This window comes from Bufo bufo, chromosome 1 (assembly GCF_905171765.1).
Source record: "Bufo bufo chromosome 1, aBufBuf1.1, whole genome shotgun sequence".
Taxonomy (NCBI): domain Eukaryota; kingdom Metazoa; phylum Chordata; class Amphibia; order Anura; family Bufonidae; genus Bufo; species Bufo bufo.
Window position 1 is genome coordinate 523,531,057 of NC_053389.1, and position 15,678 is coordinate 523,546,734.

Consider the following 15,678-nt stretch of genomic DNA (forward strand, 5'->3'; position numbering starts at 1 on the left):
GGGTACCTTCCACTGCGGTGTCCCAATAGCTACAAATTTTTAGAAGACCTCAGACTCCACCAGCTTGTATGGTAAAAGCTGGCGGGCTAAGAGTTCCGACAAGCCAGCTGTCAGACGCCGGGCAAGGGGGTGACTCTGTGACATTGGCTTCTTAGGCTCAAACATTTCTTTGACAGACACCTGACTGTGGGCAGATGAGCAGGAACTGCTGAAGGTGAGAGGTGGAGTGGCGGGTGGTTGAGAGGGGGCAAGGAGGACAGCAGTGGTTGACGTGGCTGAAGATGCTGGACCAGGAGGAGGATGGTGGCTTTGAGTTTGTGTGCTGCTTGTACTCATCATGTGTTGATCCCATAGGCGTTTGTGATGTGAGATCATGTGCCTTCGCAAAGCAGTTGTACCTAGGTGGGTGTTGGACTTCCCACGACTCAGTTTCTTTTGGCACAGGTTGCAAATGGCATCGCTGTTATCAGAGGCAGACACACAAAAAAATGCCACACTGCTGAGCTTTACAATGACGGCATTCTGGTGGTTTCAACAGTATGCGTTGATTGGCGTGCTGTCTGGCTGACCCCGGGTGCCGATACATGCTGTCTGACTGTGCCACTAGCTCCTTGCGACGACCTCCCCCTGCTTCCAACTCGTCTCTTCCTCCTCTCTGTCTCCCCATCTGAACTTCACCCCTTTTCTTCTTCTCTTCGAGCAGGCACCCACGTGACATCCATAGACACATCGTCATCATCAACCGCTTCACTTGTATCTGACAACTAAGCAAAGGAAGCAGCAGCGGGTACAACATCATCATCATCACACCGTACGTCCATGTGTGTAATGCTGCCTGACTGAGACATATCCCTGTTATCTACATCCTCTGGCAATATTGGTTGCGCATCACTCATTTCTTCCAACTGATGTGTAAATAACTCCTCTGACAGATCAAGTGAAGTGGCTGTGGTGCTAGTGTTGGTGGTGGCGGCAGGTGGGCGTGGTAACTTGAGAGGTGCCCGAAGCTGAGCTGGAGGAGGATGGTGCGTCAAGGTTCCGAGCGGAAGCTGTAGAAGATTGGGTGTCCTGTGTTAGCCAGTCAACTATGTCCTCAGAACTTTTCGAATTCAGGGTACGTGGCTTCTGAACACTGGGCATTATTCTAGGGCCAAAGGAAATCACAGCACCACGACCACGACGGCCCCTGCGGGGTGGCCTGCCCCTGCTTGTCATTTTTTTTTAGATTAGTGGTACTATGCGTGGAAGGTACTGTGCCACCCGATATGAGTGGTGGGCAGTGGGCACAGTACAGTCTGTGGGCCTGACACACACTGGCAGGCAACTGCAATTATATTACAGAGAAAAAATTGTACAACTTTTTTATCTGCAAGCTACTGTGCCACCAGATATAAGTGGTGGGCACTAGCAGTGGGCACAGTACACTCTGTGGGCCTGACATACACTGGCAGGCAACTGCAATTATATTACAGGTAAAAAAATTGTATAACTTTTTTATCTGCAAGCTACTGTGCCATCAGATTTGGGTGGTGGGCACTGGCAGTGGGCACAGTACACTCTGTGGGCCTGACACATACTGGCAGGCAACTGCAATTATATTACAGAGAAAAAATTGTATTACTTTTTTATCTACAAGCTACTGTGCCACCAGATATGAGTGGTGGGCACTGGGAGTGGGCACAGTACACTCTGTGGGCCTGACACACACTGGCAGGCAACTGCAATATATATATATATATATATATATATATAATAAAAAAAGCAGACTGATGTACTAGCCCTAAAAAGGGCTTTTTGGGGTGCTGTCAGGATGCTGTCCTAGACCCTTGTAGACATAAAACTGGTCCGCCAATGACTACATCATTTATGTAGAACTAAAAATCATTTGTCAGCAGCACATCATCTCATGTAAGGGTGCATGTGTTGAGGCCTAGTGAAAACCGTATAGAAATGAACAATCGTATTGCCAATCATTCATCGCCATACTAAAGTGCCAATTATTCGCAGATCGGCACATGTAACCAGGTAAACATCTGCCCATAAAAAAGACACTATTAACCTGTAGGATACCAGCACCGTACATGTACGGTGCAGAAATTTGGGTCAGAAATCCCAGCGCCGTACATGTACGGCGGGCTGATTGGGCGGGTACAGGAGCTGCTGACAGCGGCACGTGCGGGATCCTGCTGGGTGCGGGTGGCTATCGGGTCCCCGCGCTGCTATGACAGGGACCCAATGGCAGGTAAGGCAGCCCAATGCCTTCCTTAGGCATTGTGTCTGCCTTCCATGAGAGCCTGTGAGATCCATCCCCCTGGATCTCACAGGCAGAAAGCTGTAAGTGTATTACAGTGTGTAATACACTTACAGCCAATGCATTACAATACAGAAGTATTGTGAGGCATTGTAAAGGGGATCAGACCCCTAAAATTTTAAGTCCCAGAGTGGGACAAAAAAAAAGTTTAAAAAAAAAGTTTTACAAAAAAAATGTAAAGTTTCAAGTAAAAAAAAAAAGGCGTCCTTTTTCAAAAATAAAGTAAAAAAAATAGTGAAAAATAGTGAAAAAAAGAAAAGTAGACATATTAGGTATCACTGTGTCCATATCGACCGGCTCTATAACAATATCACATGAACTAACCCCTCAGGTGAACACCGTAAAAAAAAAAAAAGTGCTAAAAAACTTTTTTTGTCACCTTACATCACAAAAAAGCAACACCAAGTGATTAAAACGGCGTATGCCCCCCAAAATAGTACCAATCTAACCGTCACCTCATCCCACAAAAAATTAGCCTTTACCTAAGACAATTGCCAAAAAATAAAAAATATATAGCTCTCAGACTATTGAGACACTAAAACATGATTTTTTTTTGTTTCAAAAATGCTTTTATTGTGTTAAATGTAAAAAATAAAATAAAAAAAGTTGACATATTAGGTATCGCCGCATCCGTAACAACCTGATCTATAAAAATACCACATGACCTAACCCCTCAAGTGAACACCGTAAAAAAATAAAAAAATAAAAAAAAAGGTGTCAAATAAGCTATTTTGCCACCTTACATCACAAAAAGTGTAATAGCAAGCGATCAAAAATTCATACACACACCAAAATAGTGCCAATAAAACCGTCATCTCATCCCACAAAAATGATACCCTACGTAAGACAATGATAATTATTGTGCAAAACTTAAATAAATGAAAAAAGTATACATATTAGGTATTTACACGCCCGTAATGACCTTCTCTATAAAAATATCACATGACTTAAACCCTCAGATGATAACTGTAAATAAATATAAACGGTGTCAAAAAAGCCTTTTTTTTTGTCACCTTGCATCACAAAAAGTGTAATACCAAGCGATCAAAAAGTCATATGCACCCCAAAATCATACCAATCAAACTGTCATCTCATCCTGCAAAAAATGAGATCCTAACTAAGACAATCGCCCAAAAAATAAAAAAAACTATGGCTCTCAGACTATGGAGACACTAAAACATGATTTTTTTTGTTTAAAAATGCTGTTATTGTGTAAAACTTAAATAAAATAAAAAAATTATACATATTAGGTATTGCCGCATCTGTTAGAACCTGCTGTATAAAAATATCACAAGACCTAACCCCTCAGGTGAACTCCTTAAAAAAAAATAAGTGTCAACCTCACATCACAAAAAGTGTAATACCAAGCGATCTAAAAGTCATATGTACCCTAAAATAGTACCAACAAAACTGCCACCTTATCCCGTAGTTTCAAAAATGGGGTCTCTTTTTTGGAGTTTCTACTCTAGGGGTGCATCAGGGGGTCTTTAAATGTGATATGGCAACTTAAAATTATCCCAGTGAAATCTGCCCTCCAAAAACCATATGGCGTTCCTTTCCTTCTGCGCCCTGCCGTGGGCCCATACAGCAGTTTACGACCACATATGGGATGTTTCTGTAAACTACAGAATCAGGGTAATAAATATTGAGTTCTGTTTGGCTGTTAACCCCTGCTTTGTTACTAGAAAAAAATGAATTAACTTGGAAAATCTGCCAAAAAAGTGAAATTATGAAATTTCATCTACATATTTCTTTAATTCTTGTGAAACACCTAAAGGGTTACCAAAGTTAGTAAAATCAGTTTTTAATACCGTGAGGGGTGTGTTTTCCAAAATGGGGTCACTTTTTTGGAGTTTCTACTCTAGAGTTGCATCAGGGGGTCTTCAAATGTGACATGGCAACTTAAAATTATCCCAGTGAAATCTGCCCTTCAAAAACCATATAGCATTCCTTTTAGTGTTGAGCGAGCATGCTCGGCCGAACTGCTTTTCGGCTCGAGCATCGCTATGCTTGGCACATTGCAGTGCTCGGCCGAATACTGGGGGTGCTCGAGTATAATTTAATACAATGAAAGTCAATGGGAGACCTGAGCATCAAACCAGGCACCCCCTGCTCTGAAGAAGAGAGGGTGTCTGGTTCACAAAAAAAGGTTATAAATTGATGGAAACCCCATCAAAATGGTTTGGAAACAGCATTAAGAGGATGGCTGGATGCGTCTTGGACTCCTATTATCTATGACATACAATAGACAACCACACAAAGGCTATATGCCAAAAGCCAGGTATGTGGAACCCAACAATCTATTTATGAGACAGATAACAGTCCGCATACCCTACAATGGCAGCCTTGTGCACTTTGAGACATTACAAACCAGCTCTCATCGGACTGAGAGCCAGTAAGCCTCAAAGTTGCTTCACATCTATTTGATGGGGTTTCCATCAATTTCTAACCTTTTTTTTCTGAAACAGACACCCTCTTGTCTTCCGAGCAGGGGGTGCCTGGGGTTCTCCCAGTGACTTCCATTGTGCTCGGTAGAGCACACGAGCATACCGATATGTTCGGCCAGAGCACCCAAGCACTTTGGTGCTCGATCAACACTAGTTCCTTTCCTTCTGCGCCCTGCTGTGGTTCCGTACAGCAGTTTACGACCACATATGGGGTGTTTCTGTAAACTACAGAATCAGGGTAATAAATATTGAGTTCTGTTTGGCTGTTAACACTTGCTTTGTTACTGGGGGGGAAAAAATGGATTAAAATGGAAAATCTGACAGAAAAGTAAAATTCTGAAATTTAATCTACATTTTCCTTTAATTCTTGTGGAACACCTAAAGGGTTACCAAAGTTTGTAAAATCAGTTTTCAATACCTTGAGGGGTGTGTTTTAAAAAATGGGGTTACTTTTTTGGAGTTTCTACTCTAGGGGTGAATTATGGGGTCTTCAAATGTGACATGGCAACTTAAAATTATCCCAGTGAAATCTGCCCTCCAAAAACCATATGGCGTTCCTTTCCTTCTGCGCCCTGCCGTGTGCCCGTACAGCAGTTTATGACCACATATGGGGTGTTTCTGTAAACTACAGAATCAGAGTAATAAATATTGAGTTCTGTTTGGCTGTTGTTAACACTTGCTTTGTTACTGGAAAAAAATTATTAAAATGGAAAATCTGCCAAAAAAGTGAAATTCTGAAATTTCATCTACATTTTCCTTTAATTCTTGTGGAACACCTAAAGGGTTACCAAAGTTTGTAAAAGTTTTGAATACCTTGAGGGGCGTAGTTTCTAAAATGGGGGAAATTTTGGGTGGTTCCTATAATGTAAGCCTCAAAAAGTGACTTCAGACCTGAACTGGTCCTTAAAAAGTGGGTTTTGAAATTTTCTGAAACATACACAAAAAATAAAATGGCATTCACAAAATGATCCAAACATAAAGTAGATATATGGGAAATGTAAAGTATAACTATTATATGAGGCATCACGATCTGTTTTAAAAGCAGAGAATTAAAAATGTGCTAATTTTTCATATTTTTTTTGTAAATTTGGTAATTTTTTATAAATAAATATGGAATATTTTGACTCAATTTTACCACTGTCATGAAGTACAATATGAGACTAGAAAACAGTCTCAGAATGGCTTAGATAAGTAAAAGTGTTTCAAATTTATTACTACATAAAGTGACTCATGTCAGATTTGCAAAAATCGGCCTGGGATTTAGGCCCCTTTCACATGGGCGAGATTTCTGCGGGGGTGCAATGTGTGAGGTGAATGCATTGCACCCGCACTGAATCCGGACCCATTCTTTTCTATGGGGCTGTGCACATGAGCGGTGATATTCACGCATCACTTGTGCGTTGCGTGAAAATCGCAGCATGCTCTATATTGTGCGTCTTTCATGCAACGCAGGCCCCATAGAAGTTAATGGGGCTGCGGGAAAATTGCAAGCATCCGCAAGCAAGTGCGAATGCGGTGAGATTTTCACGCATAGTTGCTAGGAGATGATCGGGATGGGGACCCGATCATTATTATTTTCCCTTATAACATGGTTATAAGGGAAAATAATAGAATTCTTAATAGAGAATGCTTAGTAAAATAGGGCTGGAGGGGTTAAAAAAAAATAAAAAAAATTTAACTCACCTCATCCAGTTATTCGCGCAGCCCGGCTTCTCTTCTGTCTTCTTCTTTGCTGTCCAGGAGGAAAAGGACCTGTGGTGACGTCACTGCGCTCATCACATGGTCCGTCACATGATTCATCACGATGGTGATGGACCATGTGATGGACCATGTGATGAGCGCAGTGACGTCACCACAGGTCCATTTCCTTAAAGAAGAAGAAAGAAGAGAACCCAGGCTGCGCGAACAAGTGGATTAAGGTGAGTTAATTTTTTTTAAAAAAATTAACCCCTCCATCACTATTTTACTAAGCATTCTGTATGAAGAATGCTATTATTTTCCCTTATAACCATGTTATAAGGGAAAATAATAAAATCTACAGAACACCTAACCCAAACCCGAACTTCTGTGAAGAAGTCTGGGTTCGGTCTGGGTACTACAGGGAGTGCAGAATTATTAGGCAAGTTGTATTTTTGAGGATTCATTTTATTATTGAACAACAACCATATTCTCAATGAACCCAAAAAACTCATTAATATCAAAGCTGAATATTTTTGGAAGTAGTTTTTAGTTTGTTTTTAGTTTTAGCTATTTTAGGGGGATATCTGTGTGTGCAGGTGACTATTACTGTGCATAATTATTAGGCAACTTAACAAAAAACAAATATATACCCATTTCAATTATTTATTTTTACCAGTGAAACCAATATAACATCTCAACATTCACAAATATACATTTCTGACATTCAAAAACAAAACAAAAACAAATCAGTGACCAATATAGCCACCTTTCTTTGCAAGGACACTCAAAAGCCTGCCATCCATGGATTCTGTCAGTGTTTTGATCTGTTCACCATCAACATTGCGTGCAGCAGCAACCACAGCCTCCCAGACACTGTTCAGAGAGGTGTACTGTTTTCCCTCCTTGTAAATCTCACATTTGATGATGGACCACAGGTTCTCAATGGGGTTCAGATCAGGTGAACAAGGAGGCCATGTCATTAGATTTTCTTCTTTTATACCCTTTCTTGCCAGCCACGCTGTGGAGTACTTGGACGCGTGTGATGGAGCATTGTCCTGCATGAAAATCATGTTTTTCTTGAAGGATGCAGACTTCTTCCTGTACCACTGCTTGAAGAAGGTGTCTTCCAGAAACTGGCAGTAGGACTGGGAGTTGAGCTTGACTCCATCCTCAACCCGAAAAGGCCCCACAAGCTCATCTTTGATGAGACCAGCCCAAACCAGTACTCCACCTCCACCTTGCTGGCGTCTGAGTCGGACTGGAGCTCTCTGCCCTTTACCAATCCAGCCACGGGCCCATCCATCTGGCCCATCAAGACTCACTCTCATTTCATCAGTCCATAAAACCTTAGAAAAATCAGTCTTGAGATAATTCTTGGCCCAGTCTTGACGTTTCAGCTTGTGTGTCTTGTTCAGTGGTGGTCGTCTTTCAGCCTTTCTTACCTTGGCCATGTCTCTGAGTATTGCACACCTTGTGCTTTTGGGCACTCCAGTGATGTTGCAGCTCTGAAATATGGCCAAACTGGTGGCAAGTGGCATCTTGGCAGCTGCACGCTTGACTTTTCTCAGTTCATGGGCAGTTATTTTGCGCCTTGGTTTTTCCACACGCTTCTTGCGACCCTGTTGACTATTTTGAATGAAACGCTTGATTGTTCGATGATCACACTTCAGAAGCTTTGCAATTTTAAGAGTGCTGCATCCCTCTGCAAGATATCTCACTATTTTTGACTTTTCTGAGCCTGTCAAGTCCTTCTTTTGACCCATTTTGCCAAAGGAAAGGAAGTTGCCTAATAATTATGCACACCTAATATAGGGTGTTGATGTCATTAGACCACACCCCTTCTCATTACAGAGATGCACATCACCTAATATGCTTAATTGGTAGTAGGCTTTCGAGCCTATACAGCTTGGAGTGAGACAACATGCATAAAGAGGATGATGTGGTCAAAATACTCATTTGCCTAATAATTCTGCACGCAGTGTAAACATGCAGATTTTTCTCACGTGCGTGCAAAACGCATTAAAACGCTTTGCACTCGCTGGGAATAATTGCGCATTTTCCCACAACGCACCCGCATCTGTTCCCGCATGTCACCCGCAATGCCCGTGTGAACCCAGCCTTAGGCCTCATGCACATGACCGTATGTATTTTGCGGTCCACAAAAAACGGATCCGCTAAACATACAGATGCCGTCCGTGTGCATTCCGTATTTTGCAGAACGGAAAAGCTGGCCCTTAATAGAAGAGTAGTATCCTTGTCTGTAATGCGGACAATAATAGGACATGTTCTATTTTTTTGCGGAACGTAAATATGGACATACGGAAACGGAATGCACACGGAGTAACTTCAGGTTTTTTTGCGGATCCATTGAAATGAATCGTTCCGTAAAAAAACGGACACGGAAAGAAAATACGTTCGTATTATACGTTTGAGGCCTTAAGGTGAAAAGTGGCTCGGTAGTGAAGGGGTTAAAGGATATCCTGTAGCATTTTCTGTCTTTAAGCTAATACGGCTTAAATGTATATGACCTTGGCTATATGTTTTTTTGTTGTACTATAGATTATGTTCCATCATCTTCATTTGTCCTGCCATATCCCAAAACACTGTGTAAAATGGTTACCTATTGGAGACAAGCTTGTGCTGGTACTGATGTTGACTGGCTTGTGGCTTCGTTTATAACTAAATTCATTCATTTGTCACGCGATGAATGGCAAAATGCTTGTGCACTGGTTGAAAGCATTGTGGATGCTGCTCCCAAAATCATTGTTTCTGGGCATCAGATCATCCTGTGCATTATTGTTTTCACTGCCTCGTCCTGTCTATGAAAGTGCAGAGGATGCAGCAGTTGAGGAGAGAGCAGAACCTCTAAGTGTAACAGCAACGCCCCTGTTGCTCCTAGAGGCTCATTTGTATATTAAAACATCACTTATCTCAGCAATGCGGGTACATATGAACACAGGACCAACACAGATGTCTTCAATTGCCCAGCACAGGTCAGCTAGTTTCATAGTCACAAATCTGCTGACAGATGCCCTTTAACCTCTTAAAGGGTTTCTGTCACCCTGCAAAACTCATTTTATTTTTTTTGGATAGTTAGATTCCTCATAGTGCGATATAGCAGAATATAATGCTCTTACTTACTTTCATGCGGCCGATTCTTTATAAAACGAACTTTTATAATATGTAAATGAGGGCTCTACCAGCAAGTAGGGCGTCTACTTGCTGGTAGCTGCTGCAGAAATCCGCCCCCTCGCCGTGTTGATTGACAGGGCCAGCCGTGATCTCCTCCTCCGGCCGGCCCTGTCAGTAATTCAAAAATCGCGCGCCTCGCGTCATTCGGCGCAGGCGCTCTGAGATGAGGAGGCTCGCCTCCTCAGAACTCCCTCAGTGCGCCTGCGCCGATGACATCACCGAAAGAGAAGATTTACAAGATTTACAATTTACATATTATAAAAGTTTGTTTTATAAAGAATCGGCCGCATGAAAGTAAGTAAGAGCATTATATTCTGCTATATCGCACTATGAGCAATCTAACTATCCAAAAAAAAAATAATGAGTTTTGCAGGGTGACAGAAACCCTTTAAGGCCTCTTTCACACGACAGTATGGCTTTTTCAGTGTTTTGTGGTCCGTTTTAAACGGATCCGTTGTTACGTTTTTTGTTTCCGTTGTGTTTCCGTTTCCGTTCCGTTTTTCCGTATGGCATATACAGTATACAGTAATTTCATAGAAAAAATTGGGCTGGGCATAACATTTTCAATAGATGGTTCCGCAAAAAACGGAACGGATACGGAAGACATACGGATGCATTTCCGTATGTGTTCCATTTTTTTGCGGACCCATTGACTTGAATGGAGCCACGGAACGTGATTTGCGGGCAATAATAGGACATGTTCTATCTTTTAACGAAGCGGAAAAACGGAAATACGGAAACGGAATGCATACGGAGTACATTCCGTTTTTTTGCAGAACCATTGAAATCAATGTTTCCGTATACGGACCGTATACGGAAAGCAAAAAGCGGCCCGTAAACGGGGGAAAAAAAACGGTCGTGTGAAAGAGGCCTAACAGTCACATTAAAATAGGAAATAAAATATGTGTCTGCAGTAAATCTTGTTGGCACACAATTCAGGGGACACAATTACATTTTTAACCCCTTAGGGACATAATTCATTTTATCCTTAAGGACCAGTAACGTTTTTCCCCTTTGTGTTCCAGCAGTCATAACTTTTAAAAATTTTCTTCTAAAGTTTTTATTTTATTTTGCCGGATTAGTTATAGGTTTTTCAGGAACCATTTTAGGGTATATATAGTGCATTAAATAACTTTTATTATTAGATTTTTAGGGTGAAAGATAAAAAAAATTGCAATTTTAACATTTTGTGGAATTTATTTATGGCGATCAGTTTGTGATATAAATAACATATCGTTATTATGTTGGTCACTACAATGATGATAATACCAAACATATTTTTTTCATTATTTTTTCCTTTCCTTATGTAGGCTGTCAGCTACCCAACTGCCCTCCCCTCCTTCTCCAGACTGAAGGGAGGGGGGCAGCTGCTTTAGCTGCTCATATCTCCTCATTGGTAGCAGCTTTATACTGCTTGAAAGCTGGCATTCCAGGCTTTCAAACAATACCAGAAACACAGCATTATCTTCACTACATGGGAAGATATCGCTGTTAGAAATCAGGATGTAGTGCAGGGGCATTGCTAGTGTCTTAATAGATCCGGGGACCAAGCCCCAATGAATATGGCCCAGTGCTCTAAGTCACCCTCCCCCCCCTACCACTTTTGCTGTACTTGCTATACAGTAGCACATACCTATCACATCCAGAGCCTCCAGGTGACATCTCCTCCTATGTAAATCTTCTCTGTCATCATCTTCTCCATTTGGTCCGGACAACTTCTTTCAGCCTCCTCGTCTCTGCAGAGTGTGACACACAGACATCTTAGGCTTCTCACTTTTCGCTAGCTGTGCTCCTCAATACCCCAAATACTATCCTGAAGGAAAATGAGGGCCTCCCCATAGTAACAGTATTCCTCATAGTCCCACCAATAGTAATTCCCTTCTAAAATGCTCTTATTAGTAATACTGCCCCCTACAGTGCCCACAACAGTGATAATGCTCCCCAAGAGTGCCCCGTTAGTGGAAGAGCCCTCCAGTATTAATAATACCCTCACAGAGCCCCCAGTAGAAATAAGGCCCCCCTATTATTCTCCCACTGGTAATAGAGCTATCTACAGACCCCTCAGTAGTAATAAGGCCCCCCCCATAGTGCTCTTAGTAGAAATAAGGCGGATCTATAAGTCCCTCCTATAGAGCCCCCAGTAGTAATAAGAATGCCTATAATGTCCCCTGGATTTGTAGTGTCCCCTGTAGTTATATTCCTCCCTCCACCATACAGTCCCATGTAAATAACATCACACCATCTCTCCTGCCACCTCCAAAATGCAGTCCTATGTAAATAACATCACTCCCCTCCCTTCAGCCCCTCCAACATATAGTCCCATTTAAATAACACAATTTCCCTCCCTCCACCATAGAATCCCATGTAAATAACATCACACCATCTCTCCAGCCCCCTTTAATATACAGTCCCATGTAAATAACATCACCTCCTCCCCAGCCGTCTCCAACATGCAATCTCATGTATCCTCCCTCAACATTCAGTCCCATCTAAACAACATCATTCCCCCCACCAGCCACCTTCAACATACAGTCCCATGTAAATAACATTGCCCCCTCAACATTGAGTCCCATGTAAATAACATCAGTCCCTCCCTCAGACCCCTGTAATATTCAGTCCCATGTAAATAACATCACTCCCTCTCTCAGCCGCCAACAACATACAGTCCCATGTAAATAACATGACCCCCCCAGCCACCTCCAACACACAGTCCCATGTAAATAACATCCCTCAATTCAGCCCTAACATACAGTCCCAGTTAAATAACCACAACTCAGTATTGCTTTGCCTCTCCCTTCACTTACCTCTCCTCATATAGCAGACATCACCACAGCTTGGTGGTCACATGATGATGACATCATCACAGGTCCTTCTCAACCACTGCCTGTTTTGCTGGTCACATGACCTGTGATGTCACCACCGGTCCTTTAGATCTTCCAGTGTATTAGATTCAATTGTATTGCCGTCCTGAGAATAGCAATACAGTTGCATCTAGCTGGCAGGCAGGACATTCGGGGCTTGGCACAAAACATCAAGGGCCCAGGCCCCGAATGTTTTAACCTAGCAACGCCCCTGATGTAGTGAATGCAGCTGAAACTGAAAGTAAAAGCAGGTTTTACTGCTTCCCAACTTGATTTCTAACAGTAAATTCTCTCTAATACTGAAATGCCAGCTTTCAAACAAGTCCAGACCCATGTCTCTAGCTCTATCAATCAGGAGATATGTACAGCTAAAGCATCACCAATGCCCCCCCCCCCCCCCCTTCCCAGAAGTACTTTTCCCAGAGCCCCAGCTGAGATCGGGGAAAACTGTTAAGTGGTTAAAAAAGCACCGCTCCCATGTTTTTTTTTTTTTTAGACTTGCATTTCAAATAGATGTTAAACCTTTTTCACTAATAAAGTTACATTTTTTAGATGCTTAGTTTATACTAAAATTCACATCTTCAGTTTCAGTGACTGCATCATGCAACAGGTCCATTCTGTCCATATATGTATGTGTTTCCCAGGAAGCCAGGTTCTGCCCTTCCTGTGCAGATGGAAACTACAAGCAGAGACTGAAGGAAGGTCATCATCTGCTGTATCTCTGCCCCTCAGCACCTCTTCATTCCTCCCAGTACAGCCCCCACCTCCTCCTCCTCCACACCAGCATAGAATGCTTAGAACCACTAAGCCCCAAGGACCTTTTGACATCACATGGTCACGTGACCACATGGGTTACACTGAGCAGAAAAATGCAGCAACTAGCAAATAGATCTATGTTAGGCATCCTATAAGCCCCTTTGTATTAGGAAATTAAACAATAATTGAATCAAATAAGGCTGCTTTCAGACGAGAGAGTTGTATACTCCGGACTCGGAGCGTGAGTATAAGACAGCTGCCATCCTGAACTCCCAGCATTGCCGGGGTCGCATAGCATTATATTGATTTATGATGCTAGGTAACTCTTAGAGGTTTGGAATGTATTGGATTACACTGACAGCATTATGGCAGTGTTATCCAATACATTCCAGAACTGTAAGCGTTACATAGCATCATAAATCAATATACACTGCGTGCAGAATTATTAGGCAAATGAGTATTTTGACCACATCATCCTCTTTATGCATGTTGTCTTACTCCAAGCTGTATAGGCTCGAAAGCCTACTACCAATTAAGCATATTAGGTGATGTGCATCTCTGTAATGAGAAGGGGTGTGGTCTAATGACATCAACACCCTATATTAGGTGTGCATAATTATTAGGCAACTTCCTTTCCTTTGGCAAAATGGGTCAAAAGAAGGACTTGACAGGCTCAGAAAAGTCAAAAATAGTGAGATATCTTGCAGAGGGATGCAGCACTCTTAAAATTGCAAAGCTTCTGAAGCGTGATCATCGAACAATCAAGCGTTTCATTCAAAATAGTCAACAGGGTCGCAAGAAGCGTGTGGAAAAACCAAGGCGCAAAATAACTGCCCATGAACTGAGAAAAGTCAAGCGTGCAGCTGCCAAGATGCCACTTGCCACCAGTTTGGCCATATTTCAGAGCTGCAACATCACTGGAGTGCCCAAAAGCACAAGGTGTGCAATACTCAGAGACATGGCCAAGGTAAGAAAGGCTGAAAGACGACCACCACTGAACAAGACACACAAGCTGAAACGTCAAGACTGGGCCAAGAAATATCTCAAGACTGATTTTTCTAAGGTTTTATGGACTGATGAAATGAGAGTGAGTCTTTATGGGCCAGATGGATGGCCCATCCGGGTCGTGGCTGGATTGGTAAAGGGCAGAGAGCTCCAGTCCGACTCAGACGCCAGCAAGGTGGAGGTGGAGTACTGGTTTGGGCTGGTATCATCAAAGATGAGCTTGTGGGGCCTTTTCGGGTTGAGGATGGAGTCAAGCTCAACTCCCAGTCCTACTGACAGTTTCTGGAAGACACCTTCTTCAAGCAGTGGTACAGGAAGAAGTCTGCATCCTTTAAGAAAAACATGATTTTCATGCAGGACAATGCTCCATCACACGCGTCCAAGTACTCCACAGCGTTGCTGGCAAGAAAGGGTATAAAAGAAGAAAATCTAATGACATGGCCTCCTTGTTCACCTGATCTGAACCCCATTGAGAACCTGTGGTCCATCATCAAATGTGAGATTTACAAGGAGGGAAAACAGTACACCTCTCTGAACAGTGTCTGGGAGGCTGTGGTTGCTGCTGCACGCAATGTTGATGGTGAACAGATCAAAACACTGACAGAATCCATGGATGGCAGGCTTTTGAGTGTCCTTGCAAAGAAAGGTGGCTATATTGGTCACTGATTTGTTTTTGTTTTGTTTTTGAATGTCAGAAATGTATATTTGTGAATGTTGAGATGTTATATTGGTTTCACTGGTAAAAATAAATAATTGAAATGGGTATATATTTGTTTTTTGTTAAGTTGCCTAATAATTATGCACAGTAATAGTCACCTGCACACACAGATATCCCCCTAAAATAGCTAAAACTAAAAACAAACTAAAAACTACTTCCAAAAATATTCAGCTTTGATATTAATGAGTTTTTTGGGTTCATTGAGAACATGGTTGTTGTTCAATAATAAAATTAATCCGCAAAAATACAACTTGCCTAATAATTCTGCACTCCCTGTAATGCTATGTGACCCCGGCAGTGCTGGGAGTTCAGGACGGGTGCTCTGTTATACTCACGCAGCGAGTCTGGAGTGTAAAACTCTCTCGTCTGAAAGAGTCCTAAGTGTTTTGATGTTCACATGACCGGGTGACATCATAAAGTCCTGTCAGGACGATGAGAATATAGACTGCCAGGAGGAGCCCACCCTCGTTTACACTCTTCCCCATTAGGACAGAAGTATTCTGGGACTTAAAGAGGACCTTTCACCGATTCTTACCCTATGAACTAAGTATACAGACATGTGGAGCGGCGCCCGGGGATCTCTCTGCACTTACTATTATCCCCGGGCGCCGCTCCGTTCTCCTGCTATGTCCTCCGCTATCTCCGTTCACTAAGTTATGAGCTCTGTGCTGCGATTGGCCAGCGCTAGGGCAGACTCCGCCTACCATA

At 42.5% G+C, this 15,678-nt stretch overlaps 1 protein-coding gene across 3 annotated transcripts in view; it reads left to right on the plus strand.

Annotated features, from left to right (window-relative positions):
- The window catches only part of CPED1 (cadherin like and PC-esterase domain containing 1), a 463,541-nt gene that overhangs the window by 431,747 nt on the left and 16,116 nt on the right, over positions 1–15,678 (plus strand). The window lies entirely within an intron of this gene.